This window comes from Lethenteron reissneri, chromosome 21, assembly GCF_015708825.2.
Source record: "Lethenteron reissneri isolate LAM-NWPU_2019-01 chromosome 21, ASM1570882v1, whole genome shotgun sequence".
Classification (NCBI taxonomy): domain Eukaryota; kingdom Metazoa; phylum Chordata; class Hyperoartia; order Petromyzontiformes; family Petromyzontidae; genus Lethenteron; species Lethenteron reissneri.
Genome location: NC_083799.1, coordinates 22,166,140 through 22,188,870, shown reverse-complemented (window position 1 = coordinate 22,188,870; position 22,731 = coordinate 22,166,140).

The following is a 22,731-nucleotide window of genomic DNA, read 5'->3' as shown; positions in this document are numbered from 1 at the left end:
GTGTCTCCTCGCCTCCCTCCTCCCTTGTTTGCTCCAAGATCTCCCCCCGCCGCCGCCGCGCTCGGCTCCGCGCAGCAAACACCCACCCACATCAACGAAACCCTGTGAGCGCACACTCAACTCACTCACCCAAAGGTAGCAAAGCAGCGGACGGGAGGCGAGAGAGCGAGTCGCGAACTACACCGCCGACGCTAACAACACAATTGCGTGCACCGCCCCCCCCCCCCGTCGCCAGCAATGCGAGTCGCGGGGCCGCGACCACCGCCACTCGTCGAAGGCGACGAGGACCCGAACCGCCGGTCACGTGGCCCGCCCCCGGACCCCGCCCCCCGTCCTCGGATCCCGCCCCCCGTCCCCGGATCCCCCCCCCCCGTCCCCGGAACCCCGCCCCCCCCCCCCTCCCGGATCCCCGCCCCCCCCGTCCCGGATCCCCCCCCCCCCCGTCCCCGGAACCCCGCCCCCCCCCCCGTATCCCCGCCCCCCGTCCCCGGATCCCGCCCCCCCCAACCATCCTCGGCATCCCTGCCCCCCCCCCCTTGTCCCCGGGATCCCGCCCCCCCCCTCCCGCTCCCAGCGATCCCTGCCCCCCCCCCTTCCCCGTCCTCGGATCCCCGCCCCCCCCCCGGTCCCCGGAACCCGCCCCCCCCCCGGTCCCCGGATCCCCGCCCCCACCCGTCTCGGATCACCGCCCCCCCCACCCATCCTCGGATCCCTGCCCCCCCATCCCCGGATCCCCGCCCCCCCCGTCCCAGGATCCCCGCCCCCCCCCGTCCCGGATCCCCGCCCCCGTCCCCGGATCCCCGGCCCCAATCGCCGAGTGCGGAGTCGCCACGGCGCTCGTGCGCTCTAGGAAATGCAATTGCGTGATGATGTCATCGCATCCGGGCCTTTATCGTAGGCGGGGCTTGTGCGGGCGGGTGGGGGGGTTGGCCCGAAACTACAGCAAAAGAAAAACCACGTCAGAATAAGTGAGAATATGTATCTCTACCGGAGGTAATCCGGCGAGCTATTTAAAGCTCTTCTTGCCCCCCCCCCCCCACACGCCAATATATGTCCAGTTAGTCACAGATGATGTGTCGCTCGAATTCACTCGAACTAAGCAAACCCGTTTGATAAGCGACAATCCATGGGGTGACGCGATTGGTCAACAGGATTGCACGCGGACCACAGAATCCACGTCTCTGATTCGTCCAAAGTTTCCTTTGTGGCGTCACGAACTCCGGTTGTGTGAGTTTAACACGTAGGCTTTCGCGTTCAATATTATTCATAATAGGACCTTTTTGCCAGTATAAAAGTATGAAAAAAATAGGGGTTACCCTTTATGGCAATGAAACAGGTAGTCTTTGGTTTTTTCGATAAAGTCACGTAGGTAGAAAAAATAATAGATCACGACGTTTCGATCGCCGACTGCCTGTGTGACTTTTGTGGCGATCTAAACGTCGTGATCTATTATTACACGATTTTATTTAACTCACTCTGTTGTTGTCGTATCCTCAAATCTTGTAACTCAAGTTTAACCCACTTTCCAATGTGCTATCGACTGCAAACTTGGTATACTTATGTCATACTGATGACAATACTATATTATATCATTTTAAATAAAAAAAAATATTTTTAAACAATACTTTTTATATGTTATGTTTCGCCTTGGGTCTAATTGTCCACGCTCAAATGACGTTGGCTGTAAATCACCACCGGTGGTCTCTTACGTTATGGCAAGCCTCGGGGCCACTTCCTGGAGTCGTGGAGTTCTGCTATTACTCGTACGGTACATTTCATGAAAGCGTGTTTTTTAAATAAGTACGTGACTTTACCGAAAGAACCAAAGACTATGGATTCATGCAGTCACGAAAGCTTCAAATCAAGAATAAAACAGGTGTTAAGATGATAATTGGTTCTTTACCCTTCTATCTGGCAACAAAACTGGCACCTTTTTACAAGGAGTCATGTTTGCCAGATAGAAGGGTAAAGAACCAATTATCATATGTTTACTGGTAAATGAGGTCCCCATAGTGTAGATGCTTGCCCCGAGCTCTCATACTCTGATGGTGCATTGTCCTTGAGTTGTGCGCCTTTTGGCGTCATCTGGTCCAACCCATATGAGACTAGGCTCGAAGGAAAGCTGTCTCGGGTGTGGACCAATCAACTTCAAGGACAGTGCACATTATCAGAGTTATGTTCTTTTGTTTGTATTATGACTGCAGGTATTGCGGTCTATGCAAACATGACTCCTTGCAAAAAGGTGTCAGTTTTGTTGCCAGATAGAAGGGTAAAGAACCAATTATCATATTTTTACTGGCAAATGAGGTCCCCATAGTGTAGATGCTTGCCCCGAGCTCTCATACTCTGATGGTGCATTGTCCTTGAGTTGTGCGCCTTTTGGCGTCATCTGGTCCAACCCATATGAGACTAGGCTCGAAGGAAAGCTGTCTCGGGTGTGGACCAATCAACTTCAAGGACAGTGCACATTATCAGAGTTATGTTCTTTTGTTTGTATTATGACTGCAGGTATTGCGGTCTATGCAAACATGACTCCTTGCAAAAAGGTGTCAGTTTTGTTGCCAGATAGAAGGGTAAAGAACCAATTATCATATTTTTACTGGCAAATGAGGTCCCCATAGTGTAGATGCTTGCCCCGAGCTCTCATACTCTGATGGTGCATTGTCCTTGAGTTGTGCGCCTTTTGGCGTCATCTGGTCCAACCCATATGAGACTAGGCTCGAAGGAAAGCTGTCTCGGGTGTGGACCAATCAACTTCAAGGACAGTGCACATTATCAGAGTTATGTTCTTTTGTTTGTATTATGACTGCAGGTATTGCGGTCTATGCAAACATGACTCCTTGCAAAAAGGTGTCAGTTTTGTTGCCAGATAGAAGGGTAAAGAACCAATTATCATATTTTTACTGGCAAATGAGGTCCCCATAGTGTAGATGCTTGCCCCGAGCTCTCATACTCTGATGGTGCATTGTCCTTGAGTTGTGCGCCTTTTGGCGTCATCTGGTCCAACCCATATGAGACTAGGCTCGAAGGAAAGCTGTCTCGGGTGTGGACCAATCAACTTCAAGGACAGTGCACATTATCAGAGTTATGTTCTTTTGTTTGTATTATGACTGCAGGTATTGCGGTCTATGCAAACATGACTCCTTGCAAAAAGGTGTCAGTTTTGTTGCCAGATAGAAGGGTAAAGAACCAATTATCATATTTTTACTGGCAAATGAGGTCCCCATAGTGTAGATGCTTGCCCCGAGCTCTCATACTCTGATGGTGCATTGTCCTTGAGTTGTGCGCCTTTTGGCGTCATCTGGTCCAACCCATATGAGACTAGGCTCGAAGGAAAGCTGTCTCGGGTGTGGACCAATCAACTTCAAGGACAGTGCACATTATCAGAGTTATGTTCTTTTGTTTGTATTATGACTGCAGGTATTGCGGTCTATGCAAACATGACTCCTTGCAAAAAGGTGTCAGTTTTGTTGCCAGATAGAAGGGTAAAGAACCAATTATCATATTTTTACTGGCAAATGAGGTCCCCATAGTGTAGATGCTTGCCCCGAGCTCTCATACTCTGATGGTGCATTGTCCTTGAGTTGTGCGCCTTTTGGCGTCATCTGGTCCAACCCATATGAGACTAGGCTCGAAGGAAAGCTGTCTCGGGTGTGGACCAATCAACTTCAAGGACAGTGCACATTATCAGAGTTATGTTCTTTTGTTTGTATTATGACTGCAGGTATTGCGGTCTATGCAAACATGACTCCTTGCAAAAAGGTGTCAGTTTTGTTGCCAGATAGAAGGGTAAAGAACCAATTATCATATTTTTACTGGCAAATGAGGTCCCCATAGTGTAGATGCTTGCCCCGAGCTCTCATACTCTGATGGTGCATTGTCCTTGAGTTGTGCGCCTTTTGGCGTCATCTGGTCCAACCCATATGAGACTAGGCTCGAAGGAAAGCTGTCTCGGGTGTGGACCAATCAACTTCAAGGACAGTGCACATTATCAGAGTTATGTTCTTTTGTTTGTATTATGACTGCAGGTATTGCGGTCTATGCAAACATGACTCCTTGCAAAAAGGTGTCAGTTTTGTTGCCAGATAGAAGGGTAAAGAACCAATTATCATATTTTTACTGGCAAATGAGGTCCCCATAGTGTAGATGCTTGCCCCGAGCTCTCATACTCTGATGGTGCATTGTCCTTGAGTTGTGCGCCTTTTGGCGTCATCTGGTCCAACCCATATGAGACTAGGCTCGAAGGAAAGCTGTCTCGGGTGTGGACCAATCAACTTCAAGGACAGTGCACATTATCAGAGTTATGTTCTTTTGTTTGTATTATGACTGCAGGTATTGCGGTCTATGCAAACATGACTCCTTGCAAAAAGGTGTCAGTTTTGTTGCCAGATAGAAGGGTAAAGAACCAATTATCATATTTTTACTGGCAAATGAGGTCCCCATAGTGTAGATGCTTGCCCCGAGCTCTCATACTCTGATGGTGCATTGTCCTTGAGTTGTGCGCCTTTTGGCGTCATCTGGTCCAACCCATATGAGACTAGGCTCGAAGGAAAGCTGTCTCGGGTGTGGACCAATCAACTTCAAGGACAGTGCACATTATCAGAGTTATGTTCTTTTGTTTGTATTATGACTGCAGGTATTGCGGTCTATGCAAACATGACTCCTTGCAAAAAGGTGTCAGTTTTGTTGCCAGATAGAAGGGTAAAGAACCAATTATCATATTTTTACTGGCAAATGAGGTCCCCATAGTGTAGATGCTTGCCCCGAGCTCTCATACTCTGATGGTGCATTGTCCTTGAGTTGTGCGCCTTTTGGCGTCATCTGGTCCAACCCATATGAGACTAGGCTCGAAGGAAAGCTGTCTCGGGTGTGGACCAATCAACTTCAAGGACAGTGCACATTATCAGAGTTATGTTCTTTTGTTTGTATTATGACTGCAGGTATTGCGGTCTATGCAAACATGACTCCTTGCAAAAAGGTGTCAGTTTTGTTGCCAGATAGAAGGGTAAAGAACCAATTATCATATTTTTACTGGCAAATGAGGTCCCCATAGTGTAGATGCTTGCCCCGAGCTCTCATACTCTGATGGTGCATTGTCCTTGAGTTGTGCGCCTTTTGGCGTCATCTGGTCCAACCCATATGAGACTAGGCTCGAAGGAAAGCTGTCTCGGGTGTGGACCAATCAACTTCAAGGACAGTGCACATTATCAGAGTTATGTTCTTTTGTTTGTATTATGACTGCAGGTATTGCGGTCTATGCAAACATGACTCCTTGCAAAAAGGTGTCAGTTTTGTTGCCAGATAGAAGGGTAAAGAACCAATTATCATATTTTTACTGGCAAATGAGGTCCCCATAGTGTAGATGCTTGCCCCGAGCTCTCATACTCTGATGGTGCATTGTCCTTGAGTTGTGCGCCTTTTGGCGTCATCTGGTCCAACCCATATGAGACTAGGCTCGAAGGAAAGCTGTCTCGGGTGTGGACCAATCAACTTCAAGGACAGTGCACATTATCAGAGTTATGTTCTTTTGTTTGTATTATGACTGCAGGTATTGCGGTCTATGCAAACATGACTCCTTGCAAAAAGGTGTCAGTTTTGTTGCCAGATAGAAGGGTAAAGAACCAATTATCATATTTTTACTGGCAAATGAGGTCCCCATAGTGTAGATGCTTGCCCCGAGCTCTCATACTCTGATGGTGCATTGTCCTTGAGTTGTGCGCCTTTTGGCGTCATCTGGTCCAACCCATATGAGACTAGGCTCGAAGGAAAGCTGTCTCGGGTGTGGACCAATCAACTTCAAGGACAGTGCACATTATCAGAGTTATGTTCTTTTGTTTGTATTATGACTGCAGGTATTGCGGTCTATGCAAACATGACTCCTTGCAAAAAGGTGTCAGTTTTGTTGCCAGATAGAAGGGTAAAGAACCAATTATCATATTTTTACTGGCAAATGAGGTCCCCATAGTGTAGATGCTTGCCCCGAGCTCTCATACTCTGATGGTGCATTGTCCTTGAGTTGTGCGCCTTTTGGCGTCATCTGGTCCAACCCATATGAGACTAGGCTCGAAGGAAAGCTGTCTCGGGTGTGGACCAATCAACTTCAAGGACAGTGCACATTATCAGAGTTATGTTCTTTTGTTTGTATTATGACTGCAGGTATTGCGGTCTATGCAAACATGACTCCTTGCAAAAAGGTGTCAGTTTTGTTGCCAGATAGAAGGGTAAAGAACCAATTATCATATTTTTACTGGCAAATGAGGTCCCCATAGTGTAGATGCTTGCCCCGAGCTCTCATACTCTGATGGTGCATTGTCCTTGAGTTGTGCGCCTTTTGGCGTCATCTGGTCCAACCCATATGAGACTAGGCTCGAAGGAAAGCTGTCTCGGGTGTGGACCAATCAACTTCAAGGACAGTGCACATTATCAGAGTTATGTTCTTTTGTTTGTATTATGACTGCAGGTATTGCGGTCTATGCAAACATGACTCCTTGCAAAAAGGTGTCAGTTTTGTTGCCAGATAGAAGGGTAAAGAACCAATTATCATATTTTTACTGGCAAATGAGGTCCCCATAGTGTAGATGCTTGCCCCGAGCTCTCATACTCTGATGGTGCATTGTCCTTGAGTTGTGCGCCTTTTGGCGTCATCTGGTCCAACCCATATGAGACTAGGCTCGAAGGAAAGCTGTCTCGGGTGTGGACCAATCAACTTCAAGGACAGTGCACATTATCAGAGTTATGTTCTTTTGTTTGTATTATGACTGCAGGTATTGCGGTCTATGCAAACATGACTCCTTGCAAAAAGGTGTCAGTTTTGTTGCCAGATAGAAGGGTAAAGAACCAATTATCATATTTTTACTGGCAAATGAGGTCCCCATAGTGTAGATGCTTGCCCCGAGCTCTCATACTCTGATGGTGCATTGTCCTTGAGTTGTGCGCCTTTTGGCGTCATCTGGTCCAACCCATATGAGACTAGGCTCGAAGGAAAGCTGTCTCGGGTGTGGACCAATCAACTTCAAGGACAGTGCACATTATCAGAGTTATGTTCTTTTGTTTGTATTATGACTGCAGGTATTGCGGTCTATGCAAACATGACTCCTTGCAAAAAGGTGTCAGTTTTGTTGCCAGATAGAAGGGTAAAGAACCAATTATCATATTTTTACTGGCAAATGAGGTCCCCATAGTGTAGATGCTTGCCCCGAGCTCTCATACTCTGATGGTGCATTGTCCTTGAGTTGTGCGCCTTTTGGCGTCATCTGGTCCAACCCATATGAGACTAGGCTCGAAGGAAAGCTGTCTCGGGTGTGGACCAATCAACTTCAAGGACAGTGCACATTATCAGAGTTATGTTCTTTTGTTTGTATTATGACTGCAGGTATTGCGGTCTATGCAAACATGACTCCTTGCAAAAAGGTGTCAGTTTTGTTGCCAGATAGAAGGGTAAAGAACCAATTATCATATTTTTACTGGCAAATGAGGTCCCCATAGTGTAGATGCTTGCCCCGAGCTCTCATACTCTGATGGTGCATTGTCCTTGAGTTGTGCGCCTTTTGGCGTCATCTGGTCCAACCCATATGAGACTAGGCTCGAAGGAAAGCTGTCTCGGGTGTGGACCAATCAACTTCAAGGACAGTGCACATTATCAGAGTTATGTTCTTTTGTTTGTATTATGACTGCAGGTATTGCGGTCTATGCAAACATGACTCCTTGCAAAAAGGTGTCAGTTTTGTTGCCAGATAGAAGGGTAAAGAACCAATTATCATATTTTTACTGGCAAATGAGGTCCCCATAGTGTAGATGCTTGCCCCGAGCTCTCATACTCTGATGGTGCATTGTCCTTGAGTTGTGCGCCTTTTGGCGTCATCTGGTCCAACCCATATGAGACTAGGCTCGAAGGAAAGCTGTCTCGGGTGTGGACCAATCAACTTCAAGGACAGTGCACATTATCAGAGTTATGTTCTTTTGTTTGTATTATGACTGCAGGTATTGCGGTCTATGCAAACATGACTCCTTGCAAAAAGGTGTCAGTTTTGTTGCCAGATAGAAGGGTAAAGAACCAATTATCATATTTTTACTGGCAAATGAGGTCCCCATAGTGTAGATGCTTGCCCCGAGCTCTCATACTCTGATGGTGCATTGTCCTTGAGTTGTGCGCCTTTTGGCGTCATCTGGTCCAACCCATATGAGACTAGGCTCGAAGGAAAGCTGTCTCGGGTGTGGACCAATCAACTTCAAGGACAGTGCACATTATCAGAGTTATGTTCTTTTGTTTGTATTATGACTGCAGGTATTGCGGTCTATGCAAACATGACTCCTTGCAAAAAGGTGTCAGTTTTGTTGCCAGATAGAAGGGTAAAGAACCAATTATCATATTTTTACTGGCAAATGAGGTCCCCATAGTGTAGATGCTTGCCCCGAGCTCTCATACTCTGATGGTGCATTGTCCTTGAGTTGTGCGCCTTTTGGCGTCATCTGGTCCAACCCATATGAGACTAGGCTCGAAGGAAAGCTGTCTCGGGTGTGGACCAATCAACTTCAAGGACAGTGCACATTATCAGAGTTATGTTCTTTTGTTTGTATTATGACTGCAGGTATTGCGGTCTATGCAAACATGACTCCTTGCAAAAAGGTGTCAGTTTTGTTGCCAGATAGAAGGGTAAAGAACCAATTATCATATTTTTACTGGCAAATGAGGTCCCCATAGTGTAGATGCTTGCCCCGAGCTCTCATACTCTGATGGTGCATTGTCCTTGAGTTGTGCGCCTTTTGGCGTCATCTGGTCCAACCCATATGAGACTAGGCTCGAAGGAAAGCTGTCTCGGGTGTGGACCAATCAACTTCAAGGACAGTGCACATTATCAGAGTTATGTTCTTTTGTTTGTATTATGACTGCAGGTATTGCGGTCTATGCAAACATGACTCCTTGCAAAAAGGTGTCAGTTTTGTTGCCAGATAGAAGGGTAAAGAACCAATTATCATATTTTTACTGGCAAATGAGGTCCCCATAGTGTAGATGCTTGCCCCGAGCTCTCATACTCTGATGGTGCATTGTCCTTGAGTTGTGCGCCTTTTGGCGTCATCTGGTCCAACCCATATGAGACTAGGCTCGAAGGAAAGCTGTCTCGGGTGTGGACCAATCAACTTCAAGGACAGTGCACATTATCAGAGTTATGTTCTTTTGTTTGTATTATGACTGCAGGTATTGCGGTCTATGCAAACATGACTCCTTGCAAAAAGGTGTCAGTTTTGTTGCCAGATAGAAGGGTAAAGAACCAATTATCATATTTTTACTGGCAAATGAGGTCCCCATAGTGTAGATGCTTGCCCCGAGCTCTCATACTCTGATGGTGCATTGTCCTTGAGTTGTGCGCCTTTTGGCGTCATCTGGTCCAACCCATATGAGACTAGGCTCGAAGGAAAGCTGTCTCGGGTGTGGACCAATCAACTTCAAGGACAGTGCACATTATCAGAGTTATGTTCTTTTGTTTGTATTATGACTGCAGGTATTGCGGTCTATGCAAACATGACTCCTTGCAAAAAGGTGTCAGTTTTGTTGCCAGATAGAAGGGTAAAGAACCAATTATCATATTTTTACTGGCAAATGAGGTCCCCATAGTGTAGATGCTTGCCCCGAGCTCTCATACTCTGATGGTGCATTGTCCTTGAGTTGTGCGCCTTTTGGCGTCATCTGGTCCAACCCATATGAGACTAGGCTCGAAGGAAAGCTGTCTCGGGTGTGGACCAATCAACTTCAAGGACAGTGCACATTATCAGAGTTATGTTCTTTTGTTTGTATTATGACTGCAGGTATTGCGGTCTATGCAAACATGACTCCTTGCAAAAAGGTGTCAGTTTTGTTGCCAGATAGAAGGGTAAAGAACCAATTATCATATTTTTACTGGCAAATGAGGTCCCCATAGTGTAGATGCTTGCCCCGAGCTCTCATACTCTGATGGTGCATTGTCCTTGAGTTGTGCGCCTTTTGGCGTCATCTGGTCCAACCCATATGAGACTAGGCTCGAAGGAAAGCTGTCTCGGGTGTGGACCAATCAACTTCAAGGACAGTGCACATTATCAGAGTTATGTTCTTTTGTTTGTATTATGACTGCAGGTATTGCGGTCTATGCAAACATGACTCCTTGCAAAAAGGTGTCAGTTTTGTTGCCAGATAGAAGGGTAAAGAACCAATTATCATATTTTTACTGGCAAATGAGGTCCCCATAGTGTAGATGCTTGCCCCGAGCTCTCATACTCTGATGGTGCATTGTCCTTGAGTTGTGCGCCTTTTGGCGTCATCTGGTCCAACCCATATGAGACTAGGCTCGAAGGAAAGCTGTCTCGGGTGTGGACCAATCAACTTCAAGGACAGTGCACATTATCAGAGTTATGTTCTTTTGTTTGTATTATGACTGCAGGTATTGCGGTCTATGCAAACATGACTCCTTGCAAAAAGGTGTCAGTTTTGTTGCCAGATAGAAGGGTAAAGAACCAATTATCATATTTTTACTGGCAAATGAGGTCCCCATAGTGTAGATGCTTGCCCCGAGCTCTCATACTCTGATGGTGCATTGTCCTTGAGTTGTGCGCCTTTTGGCGTCATCTGGTCCAACCCATATGAGACTAGGCTCGAAGGAAAGCTGTCTCGGGTGTGGACCAATCAACTTCAAGGACAGTGCACATTATCAGAGTTATGTTCTTTTGTTTGTATTATGACTGCAGGTATTGCGGTCTATGCAAACATGACTCCTTGCAAAAAGGTGTCAGTTTTGTTGCCAGATAGAAGGGTAAAGAACCAATTATCATATTTTTACTGGCAAATGAGGTCCCCATAGTGTAGATGCTTGCCCCGAGCTCTCATACTCTGATGGTGCATTGTCCTTGAGTTGTGCGCCTTTTGGCGTCATCTGGTCCAACCCATATGAGACTAGGCTCGAAGGAAAGCTGTCTCGGGTGTGGACCAATCAACTTCAAGGACAGTGCACATTATCAGAGTTATGTTCTTTTGTTTGTATTATGACTGCAGGTATTGCGGTCTATGCAAACATGACTCCTTGCAAAAAGGTGTCAGTTTTGTTGCCAGATAGAAGGGTAAAGAACCAATTATCATATTTTTACTGGCAAATGAGGTCCCCATAGTGTAGATGCTTGCCCCGAGCTCTCATACTCTGATGGTGCATTGTCCTTGAGTTGTGCGCCTTTTGGCGTCATCTGGTCCAACCCATATGAGACTAGGCTCGAAGGAAAGCTGTCTCGGGTGTGGACCAATCAACTTCAAGGACAGTGCACATTATCAGAGTTATGTTCTTTTGTTTGTATTATGACTGCAGGTATTGCGGTCTATGCAAACATGACTCCTTGCAAAAAGGTGTCAGTTTTGTTGCCAGATAGAAGGGTAAAGAACCAATTATCATATTTTTACTGGCAAATGAGGTCCCCATAGTGTAGATGCTTGCCCCGAGCTCTCATACTCTGATGGTGCATTGTCCTTGAGTTGTGCGCCTTTTGGCGTCATCTGGTCCAACCCATATGAGACTAGGCTCGAAGGAAAGCTGTCTCGGGTGTGGACCAATCAACTTCAAGGACAGTGCACATTATCAGAGTTATGTTCTTTTGTTTGTATTATGACTGCAGGTATTGCGGTCTATGCAAACATGACTCCTTGCAAAAAGGTGTCAGTTTTGTTGCCAGATAGAAGGGTAAAGAACCAATTATCATATTTTTACTGGCAAATGAGGTCCCCATAGTGTAGATGCTTGCCCCGAGCTCTCATACTCTGATGGTGCATTGTCCTTGAGTTGTGCGCCTTTTGGCGTCATCTGGTCCAACCCATATGAGACTAGGCTCGAAGGAAAGCTGTCTCGGGTGTGGACCAATCAACTTCAAGGACAGTGCACATTATCAGAGTTATGTTCTTTTGTTTGTATTATGACTGCAGGTATTGCGGTCTATGCAAACATGACTCCTTGCAAAAAGGTGTCAGTTTTGTTGCCAGATAGAAGGGTAAAGAACCAATTATCATATTTTTACTGGCAAATGAGGTCCCCATAGTGTAGATGCTTGCCCCGAGCTCTCATACTCTGATGGTGCATTGTCCTTGAGTTGTGCGCCTTTTGGCGTCATCTGGTCCAACCCATATGAGACTAGGCTCGAAGGAAAGCTGTCTCGGGTGTGGACCAATCAACTTCAAGGACAGTGCACATTATCAGAGTTATGTTCTTTTGTTTGTATTATGACTGCAGGTATTGCGGTCTATGCAAACATGACTCCTTGCAAAAAGGTGTCAGTTTTGTTGCCAGATAGAAGGGTAAAGAACCAATTATCATATTTTTACTGGCAAATGAGGTCCCCATAGTGTAGATGCTTGCCCCGAGCTCTCATACTCTGATGGTGCATTGTCCTTGAGTTGTGCGCCTTTTGGCGTCATCTGGTCCAACCCATATGAGACTAGGCTCGAAGGAAAGCTGTCTCGGGTGTGGACCAATCAACTTCAAGGACAGTGCACATTATCAGAGTTATGTTCTTTTGTTTGTATTATGACTGCAGGTATTGCGGTCTATGCAAACATGACTCCTTGCAAAAAGGTGTCAGTTTTGTTGCCAGATAGAAGGGTAAAGAACCAATTATCATATTTTTACTGGCAAATGAGGTCCCCATAGTGTAGATGCTTGCCCCGAGCTCTCATACTCTGATGGTGCATTGTCCTTGAGTTGTGCGCCTTTTGGCGTCATCTGGTCCAACCATAGGCTCGAAGGAAAGCTGTCTCGGGTGTGGACCAATCAACTTCAAGGACAGTGCACATTATCAGAGTTATGTTCTTTTGTTTGTATTATGACTGCAGGTATTGCGGTCTATGCAAACATGACTCCTTGCAAAAAGGTGTCAGTTTTGTTGCCAGATAGAAGGGTAAAGAACCAATTATCATATTTTTACTGGCAAATGAGGTCCCCATAGTGTAGATGCTTGCCCCGAGCTCTCATACTCTGATGGTGCATTGTCCTTGAGTTGTGCGCCTTTTGGCGTCATCTGGTCCAACCCATATGAGACTAGGCTCGAAGGAAAGCTGTCTCGGGTGTGGACCAATCAACTTCAAGGACAGTGCACATTATCAGAGTTATGTTCTTTTGTTTGTATTATGACTGCAGGTATTGCGGTCTATGCAAACATGACTCCTTGCAAAAAGGTGTCAGTTTTGTTGCCAGATAGAAGGGTAAAGAACCAATTATCATATTTTTACTGGCAAATGAGGTCCCCATAGTGTAGATGCTTGCCCCGAGCTCTCATACTCTGATGGTGCATTGTCCTTGAGTTGTGCGCCTTTTGGCGTCATCTGGTCCAACCCATATGAGACTAGGCTCGAAGGAAAGCTGTCTCGGGTGTGGACCAATCAACTTCAAGGACAGTGCACATTATCAGAGTTATGTTCTTTTGTTTGTATTATGACTGCAGGTATTGCGGTCTATGCAAACATGACTCCTTGCAAAAAGGTGTCAGTTTTGTTGCCAGATAGAAGGGTAAAGAACCAATTATCATATTTTTACTGGCAAATGAGGTCCCCATAGTGTAGATGCTTGCCCCGAGCTCTCATACTCTGATGGTGCATTGTCCTTGAGTTGTGCGCCTTTTGGCGTCATCTGGTCCAACCCATATGAGACTAGGCTCGAAGGAAAGCTGTCTCGGGTGTGGACCAATCAACTTCAAGGACAGTGCACATTATCAGAGTTATGTTCTTTTGTTTGTATTATGACTGCAGGTATTGCGGTCTATGCAAACATGACTCCTTGCAAAAAGGTGTCAGTTTTGTTGCCAGATAGAAGGGTAAAGAACCAATTATCATATTTTTACTGGCAAATGAGGTCCCCATAGTGTAGATGCTTGCCCCGAGCTCTCATACTCTGATGGTGCATTGTCCTTGAGTTGTGCGCCTTTTGGCGTCATCTGGTCCAACCCATATGAGACTAGGCTCGAAGGAAAGCTGTCTCGGGTGTGGACCAATCAACTTCAAGGACAGTGCACATTATCAGAGTTATGTTCTTTTGTTTGTATTATGACTGCAGGTATTGCGGTCTATGCAAACATGACTCCTTGCAAAAAGGTGTCAGTTTTGTTGCCAGATAGAAGGGTAAAGAACCAATTATCATATTTTTACTGGCAAATGAGGTCCCCATAGTGTAGATGCTTGCCCCGAGCTCTCATACTCTGATGGTGCATTGTCCTTGAGTTGTGCGCCTTTTGGCGTCATCTGGTCCAACCCATATGAGACTAGGCTCGAAGGAAAGCTGTCTCGGGTGTGGACCAATCAACTTCAAGGACAGTGCACATTATCAGAGTTATGTTCTTTTGTTTGTATTATGACTGCAGGTATTGCGGTCTATGCAAACATGACTCCTTGCAAAAAGGTGTCAGTTTTGTTGCCAGATAGAAGGGTAAAGAACCAATTATCATATTTTTACTGGCAAATGAGGTCCCCATAGTGTAGATGCTTGCCCCGAGCTCTCATACTCTGATGGTGCATTGTCCTTGAGTTGTGCGCCTTTTGGCGTCATCTGGTCCAACCCATATGAGACTAGGCTCGAAGGAAAGCTGTCTCGGGTGTGGACCAATCAACTTCAAGGACAGTGCACATTATCAGAGTTATGTTCTTTTGTTTGTATTATGACTGCAGGTATTGCGGTCTATGCAAACATGACTCCTTGCAAAAAGGTGTCAGTTTTGTTGCCAGATAGAAGGGTAAAGAACCAATTATCATATTTTTACTGGCAAATGAGGTCCCCATAGTGTAGATGCTTGCCCCGAGCTCTCATACTCTGATGGTGCATTGTCCTTGAGTTGTGCGCCTTTTGGCGTCATCTGGTCCAACCCATATGAGACTAGGCTCGAAGGAAAGCTGTCTCGGGTGTGGACCAATCAACTTCAAGGACAGTGCACATTATCAGAGTTATGTTCTTTTGTTTGTATTATGACTGCAGGTATTGCGGTCTATGCAAACATGACTCCTTGCAAAAAGGTGTCAGTTTTGTTGCCAGATAGAAGGGTAAAGAACCAATTATCATATTTTTACTGGCAAATGAGGTCCCCATAGTGTAGATGCTTGCCCCGAGCTCTCATACTCTGATGGTGCATTGTCCTTGAGTTGTGCGCCTTTTGGCGTCATCTGGTCCAACCCATATGAGACTAGGCTCGAAGGAAAGCTGTCTCGGGTGTGGACCAATCAACTTCAAGGACAGTGCACATTATCAGAGTTATGTTCTTTTGTTTGTATTATGACTGCAGGTATTGCGGTCTATGCAAACATGACTCCTTGCAAAAAGGTGTCAGTTTTGTTGCCAGATAGAAGGGTAAAGAACCAATTATCATATTTTTACTGGCAAATGAGGTCCCCATAGTGTAGATGCTTGCCCCGAGCTCTCATACTCTGATGGTGCATTGTCCTTGAGTTGTGCGCCTTTTGGCGTCATCTGGTCCAACCCATATGAGACTAGGCTCGAAGGAAAGCTGTCTCGGGTGTGGACCAATCAACTTCAAGGACAGTGCACATTATCAGAGTTATGTTCTTTTGTTTGTATTATGACTGCAGGTATTGCGGTCTATGCAAACATGACTCCTTGCAAAAAGGTGTCAGTTTTGTTGCCAGATAGAAGGGTAAAGAACCAATTATCATATTTTTACTGGCAAATGAGGTCCCCATAGTGTAGATGCTTGCCCCGAGCTCTCATACTCTGATGGTGCATTGTCCTTGAGTTGTGCGCCTTTTGGCGTCATCTGGTCCAACCCATATGAGACTAGGCTCGAAGGAAAGCTGTCTCGGGTGTGGACCAATCAACTTCAAGGACAGTGCACATTATCAGAGTTATGTTCTTTTGTTTGTATTATGACTGCAGGTATTGCGGTCTATGCAAACATGACTCCTTGCAAAAAGGTGTCAGTTTTGTTGCCAGATAGAAGGGTAAAGAACCAATTATCATATTTTTACTGGCAAATGAGGTCCCCATAGTGTAGATGCTTGCCCCGAGCTCTCATACTCTGATGGTGCATTGTCCTTGAGTTGTGCGCCTTTTGGCGTCATCTGGTCCAACCCATATGAGACTAGGCTCGAAGGAAAGCTGTCTCGGGTGTGGACCAATCAACTTCAAGGACAGTGCACATTATCAGAGTTATGTTCTTTTGTTTGTATTATGACTGCAGGTATTGCGGTCTATGCAAACATGACTCCTTGCAAAAAGGTGTCAGTTTTGTTGCCAGATAGAAGGGTAAAGAACCAATTATCATATTTTTACTGGCAAATGAGGTCCCCATAGTGTAGATGCTTGCCCCGAGCTCTCATACTCTGATGGTGCATTGTCCTTGAGTTGTGCGCCTTTTGGCGTCATCTGGTCCAACCCATATGAGACTAGGCTCGAAGGAAAGCTGTCTCGGGTGTGGACCAATCAACTTCAAGGACAGTGCACATTATCAGAGTTATGTTCTTTTGTTTGTATTATGACTGCAGGTATTGCGGTCTATGCAAACATGACTCCTTGCAAAAAGGTGTCAGTTTTGTTGCCAGATAGAAGGGTAAAGAACCAATTATCATATTTTTACTGGCAAATGAGGTCCCCATAGTGTAGATGCTTGCCCCGAGCTCTCATACTCTGATGGTGCATTGTCCTTGAGTTGTGCGCCTTTTGGCGTCATCTGGTCCAACCCATATGAGACTAGGCTCGAAGGAAAGCTGTCTCGGGTGTGGACCAATCAACTTCAAGGACAGTGCACATTATCAGAGTTATGTTCTTTTGTTTGTATTATGACTGCAGGTATTGCGGTCTATGCAAACATGACTCCTTGCAAAAAGGTGTCAGTTTTGTTGCCAGATAGAAGGGTAAAGAACCAATTATCATATTTTTACTGGCAAATGAGGTCCCCATAGTGTAGATGCTTGCCCCGAGCTCTCATACTCTGATGGTGCATTGTCCTTGAGTTGTGCGCCTTTTGGCGTCATCTGGTCCAACCCATATGAGACTAGGCTCGAAGGAAAGCTGTCTCGGGTGTGGACCAATCAACTTCAAGGACAGTGCACATTATCAGAGTTATGTTCTTTTGTTTGTATTATGACTGCAGGTATTGCGGTCTATGCAAACATGACTCCTTGCAAAAAGGTGTCAGTTTTGTTGCCAGATAGAAGGGTAAAGAACCAATTATCATATTTTTACTGGCAAATGAGGTCCCCATAGTGTAGATGCTTGCCCCGAGCTCTCATACTCTGATGGTGCATTGTCCTTGAGTTGTGCGCCTTTTGGCGTCATCTGGTCCAACCCATATGAGACTAGGCTCGAAGGAAAGCTGTCTCGGGTGTGGACCAATCAACTTCAAGGACAGTGCACATTATCAGAGTTATGTTCTTTTGTTTGTATTATGACTGCAGGTATTGCGGTCTATGCAAACATGACTCCTTGCAAAAAGGTGTCAGTTTTGTTGCCAGATAGAAGGGTAAAGAACCAATTATCATATTTTTACTGGCAAATGAGGTCCCCATAGTGTAGATGCTTGCCCCGAGCTCTCATACTCTGATGGTGCATTGTCCTTGAGTTGTGCGCCTTTTGGCGTCATCTGGTCCAACCCATATGAGACTAGGCTCGAAGGAAAGCTGTCTCGGGTGTGGACCAATCAACTTCAAGGACAGTGCACATTATCAGAGTTATGTTCTTTTGTTTGTATTATGACTGCAGGTATTGCGGTCTATGCAAACATGACTCCTTGCAAAAAGGTGTCAGTTTTGTTGCCAGATAGAAGGGTAAAGAACCAATTATCATATTTTTACTGGCAAATGAGGTCCCCATAGTGTAGATGCTTGCCCCGAGCTCTCATACTCTGATGGTGCATTGTCCTTGAGTTGTGCGCCTTTTGGCGTCATCTGGTCCAACCCATATGAGACTAGGCTCGAAGGAAAGCTGTCTCGGGTGTGGACCAATCAACTTCAAGGACAGTGCACATTATCAGAGTTATGTTCTTTTGTTTGTATTATGACTGCAGGTATTGCGGTCTATGCAAACATGACTCCTTGCAAAAAGGTGTCAGTTTTGTTGCCAGATAGAAGGGTAAAGAACCAATTATCATATTTTTACTGGCAAATGAGGTCCCCATAGTGTAGATGCTTGCCCCGAGCTCTCATACTCTGATGGTGCATTGTCCTTGAGTTGTGCGCCTTTTGGCGTCATCTGGTCCAACCCATATGAGACTAGGCTCGAAGGAAAGCTGTCTCGGGTGTGGACCAATCAACTTCAAGGACAGTGCACATTATCAGAGTTATGTTCTTTTGTTTGTATTATGACTGCAGGTATTGCGGTCTATGCAAACATGACTCCTTGCAAAAAGGTGTCAGTTTTGTTGCCAGATAGAAGGGTAAAGAACCAATTATCATATTTTTACTGGCAAATGAGGTCCCCATAGTGTAGATGCTTGCCCCGAGCTCTCATACTCTGATGGTGCATTGTCCTTGAGTTGTGCGCCTTTTGGCGTCATCTGGTCCAACCCATATGAGACTAGGCTCGAAGGAAAGCTGTCTCGGGTGTGGACCAATCAACTTCAAGGACAGTGCACATTATCAGAGTTATGTTCTTTTGTTTGTATTATGACTGCAGGTATTGCGGTCTATGCAAACATGACTCCTTGCAAAAAGGTGTCAGTTTTGTTGCCAGATAGAAGGGTAAAGAACCAATTATCATATTTTTACTGGCAAATGAGGTCCCCATAGTGTAGATGCTTGCCCCGAGCTCTCATACTCTGATGGTGCATTGTCCTTGAGTTGTGCGCCTTTTGGCGTCATCTGGTCCAACCCATATGAGACTAGGCTCGAAGGAAAGCTGTCTCGGGTGTGGACCAATCAACTTCAAGGACAGTGCACATTATCAGAGTTATGTTCTTTTGTTTGTATTATGACTGCAGGTATTGCGGTCTATGCAAACATGACTCCTTGCAAAAAGGTGTCAGTTTTGTTGCCAGATAGAAGGGTAAAGAACCAATTATCATATTTTTACTGGCAAATGAGGTCCCCATAGTGTAGATGCTTGCCCCGAGCTCTCATACTCTGATGGTGCATTGTCCTTGAGTTGTGCGCCTTTTGGCGTCATCTGGTCCAACCCATATGAGACTAGGCTCGAAGGAAAGCTGTCTCGGGTGTGGACCAATCAACTTCAAGGACAGTGCACATTATCAGAGTTATGTTCTTTTGTTTGTATTATGACTGCAGGTATTGCGGTCTATGCAAACATGACTCCTTGCAAAAAGGTGTCAGTTTTGTTGCCAGATAGAAGGGTAAAGAACCAATTATCATATTTTTACTGGCAAATGAGGTCCCCATAGTGTAGATGCTTGCCCCGAGCTCTCATACTCTGATGGTGCATTGTCCTTGAGTTGTGCGCCTTTTGGCGTCATCTGGTCCAACCCATATGAGACTAGGCTCGAAGGAAAGCTGTCTCGGGTGTGGACCAATCAACTTCAAGGACAGTGCACATTATCAGAGTTATGTTCTTTTGTTTGTATTATGACTGCAGGTATTGCGGTCTATGCAAACATGACTCCTTGCAAAAAGGTGTCAGTTTTGTTGCCAGATAGAAGGGTAAAGAACCAATTATCATATTTTTACTGGCAAATGAGGTCCCCATAGTGTAGATGCTTGCCCCGAGCTCTCATACTCTGATGGTGCATTGTCCTTGAGTTGTGCGCCTTTTGGCGTCATCTGGTCCAACCCATATGAGACTAGGCTCGAAGGAAAGCTGTCTCGGGTGTGGACCAATCAACTTCAAGGACAGTGCACATTATCAGAGTTATGTTCTTTTGTTTGTATTATGACTGCAGGTATTGCGGTCTATGCAAACATGACTCCTTGCAAAAAGGTGTCAGTTTTGTTGCCAGATAGAAGGGTAAAGAACCAATTATCATATTTTTACTGGCAAATGAGGTCCCCATAGTGTAGATGCTTGCCCCGAGCTCTCATACTCTGATGGTGCATTGTCCTTGAGTTGTGCGCCTTTTGGCGTCATCTGGTCCAACCCATATGAGACTAGGCTCGAAGGAAAGCTGTCTCGGGTGTGGACCAATCAACTTCAAGGACAGTGCACATTATCAGAGTTATGTTCTTTTGTTTGTATTATGACTGCAGGTATTGCGGTCTATGCAAACATGACTCCTTGCAAAAAGGTGTCAGTTTTGTTGCCAGATAGAAGGGTAAAGAACCAATTATCATATTTTTACTGGCAAATGAGGTCCCCATAGTGTAGATGCTTGCCCCGAGCTCTCATACTCTGATGGTGCATTGTCCTTGAGTTGTGCGCCTTTTGGCGTCATCTGGTCCAACCCATATGAGACTAGGCTCGAAGGAAAGCTGTCTCGGGTGTGGACCAATCAACTTCAAGGACAGTGCACATTATCAGAGTTATGTTCTTTTGTTTGTATTATGACTGCAGGTATTGCGGTCTATGCAAACATGACTCCTTGCAAAAAGGTGTCAGTTTTGTTGCCAGATAGAAGGGTAAAGAACCAATTATCATATTTTTACTGGCAAATGAGGTCCCCATAGTGTAGATGCTTGCCCCGAGCTCTCATACTCTGATGGTGCATTGTCCTTGAGTTGTGCGCCTTTTGGCGTCATCTGGTCCAACCCATATGAGACTAGGCTCGAAGGAAAGCTGTCTCGGGTGTGGACCAATCAACTTCAAGGACAGTGCACATTATCAGAGTTATGTTCTTTTGTTTGTATTATGACTGCAGGTATTGCGGTCTATGCAAACATGACTCCTTGCAAAAAGGTGTCAGTTTTGTTGCCAGATAGAAGGGTAAAGAACCAATTATCATATTTTTACTGGTAAATGAGGTCCCCATAGGTGTTAAGATGTTCAAACCAAATAGAAACCTTTTGCAAGGAATCACATCTGCATTAACCACACGTACTTTGGTGAACATGCAAACAATCATGCTCTGATAATATATGAAATTGTCTTTGAAACTGATTGGCCTACGCCAGAGACCGCAGTCTTCTTTAGGGCCTAGTCTCACCAGTGTCAGGCCAGAGAACGCCACAAGGCGAACGTAAACATGTCCATGTTCACCAACAAGTACGTGTGGTTAATGCAGACATGATTCCTTGCAAACTGTTTCTATCCGGTGTTTGAACATCTTAACACCTGTTTTATTGTCAAAAAGGGTAAAACCTATTGTTTTTTTAAATATTCATAATCAAGGATTATTTGGGGTTGGCATAGATTTGATGAATGTGTCGTTAACCCACCGCGGCAAATTGGTAAGGGTTGTCACCTAAACAAAACGTGCCATTATTTAGGTACTACTTCAGCACCCTGTTGTGTTGGAGAGTAAACCCACAACATTTACAATTTACTGTTATGGAATAGCATCATCATCACGATCCATGGGCAAATAACCCGTAGGTGTCCACTGCACATTTCGTCGTTTGTTTCCACTTTGCTCTGTCTTGTGCCATGTGAATATGCGGTATTCTAATTACTGTATTTAGGTCTTAAAGTTTGAGTTTTAATTACTGCATCGATTTCACAACCATAATCTAGTTATTAATGCGTCCCTAAAACATATCTGTAAGCTACGTTGGTAAATTGCCCTGGGAAGTAAACCTGGGATATCCGATTACGCAAGTAATATATGACTGCGCTATCGCTTATCACTTTAATTCAAATTATCAGATAACATGAAAATAGTTTGTAAAATGTATCTCACCTCACTTGCCATGGGTGCCATTGGACCGGGGGTGATGAGCGAGGCTTGGGAGACGCCACGAGCATCGTCAACCGCATTCTGCTGGGCGTGGGTTTAAATGGGTTTCTCAACTTCTGGAGGCAAAACGTCTGAATATATGACCGCAAACACTATTTGATTACAACTTTTAATCGACTAATTGTCCCATATCTATGTGTATGTGGTTCATGGCAGATCATGACTGATGAAAATTATGACCAGAATGCATGATTTCCAGACCACCCCCATCTGACAGTGCAGGAGATCGAATTCACAGTTTCTACAATCAAAATTGATCGGAATTTAAATAATAATTTATTGAAGTCACGATCAATATTGCAAGACTATACCTTTTAAGATCAGCATCTGCAAATCGTAGACAGGAGCATCCAATCACACCAAACGTGTAAAATAAGCACCAAAACCTTTGCATTATGCAGAAACTACATTGGAAAAAGTAAAAACTAGAAGAGCATTAAACAGGCAATATAGATTTACAAAGAGTAAGTTACGTTATCCTGACATGCACAACACTGTACTGTAACTCCAAATTCGTAAAATGACATAAGTACATGGATAGGTACGTATTCCTCTCATGTTTAACGTCTGATTTATTGTTTTTTACCCTTAATGAAATATTTACGTTCAGTAAATACGTTGTATGCAGTGCAGTACATACTATACATACTGTCGAATGCGCCATCCATTCACCATCCTGGCGGTGTCGCTGCAATCCGCACAGCGTTTACTGCCTTCTTGGATTGGTTGAATTTTTTTAAAAACTATAATACATTTCAAAACTTGCTTTTCCCTCCAGCCATACGAAAGAAGAGCCCGTATTGGTCTATATTCCACGTTTTTAAAACAGTCCTATCAAAGACCCACGACCGAGACGACACACGGAAAGAGGAACACACTGATTAGTTTCAAGACAATGTTGACTAATTCTAGATTTGAAGCTTTCGTGACTGCAAGGATTCATACTCTTGGGTTTTT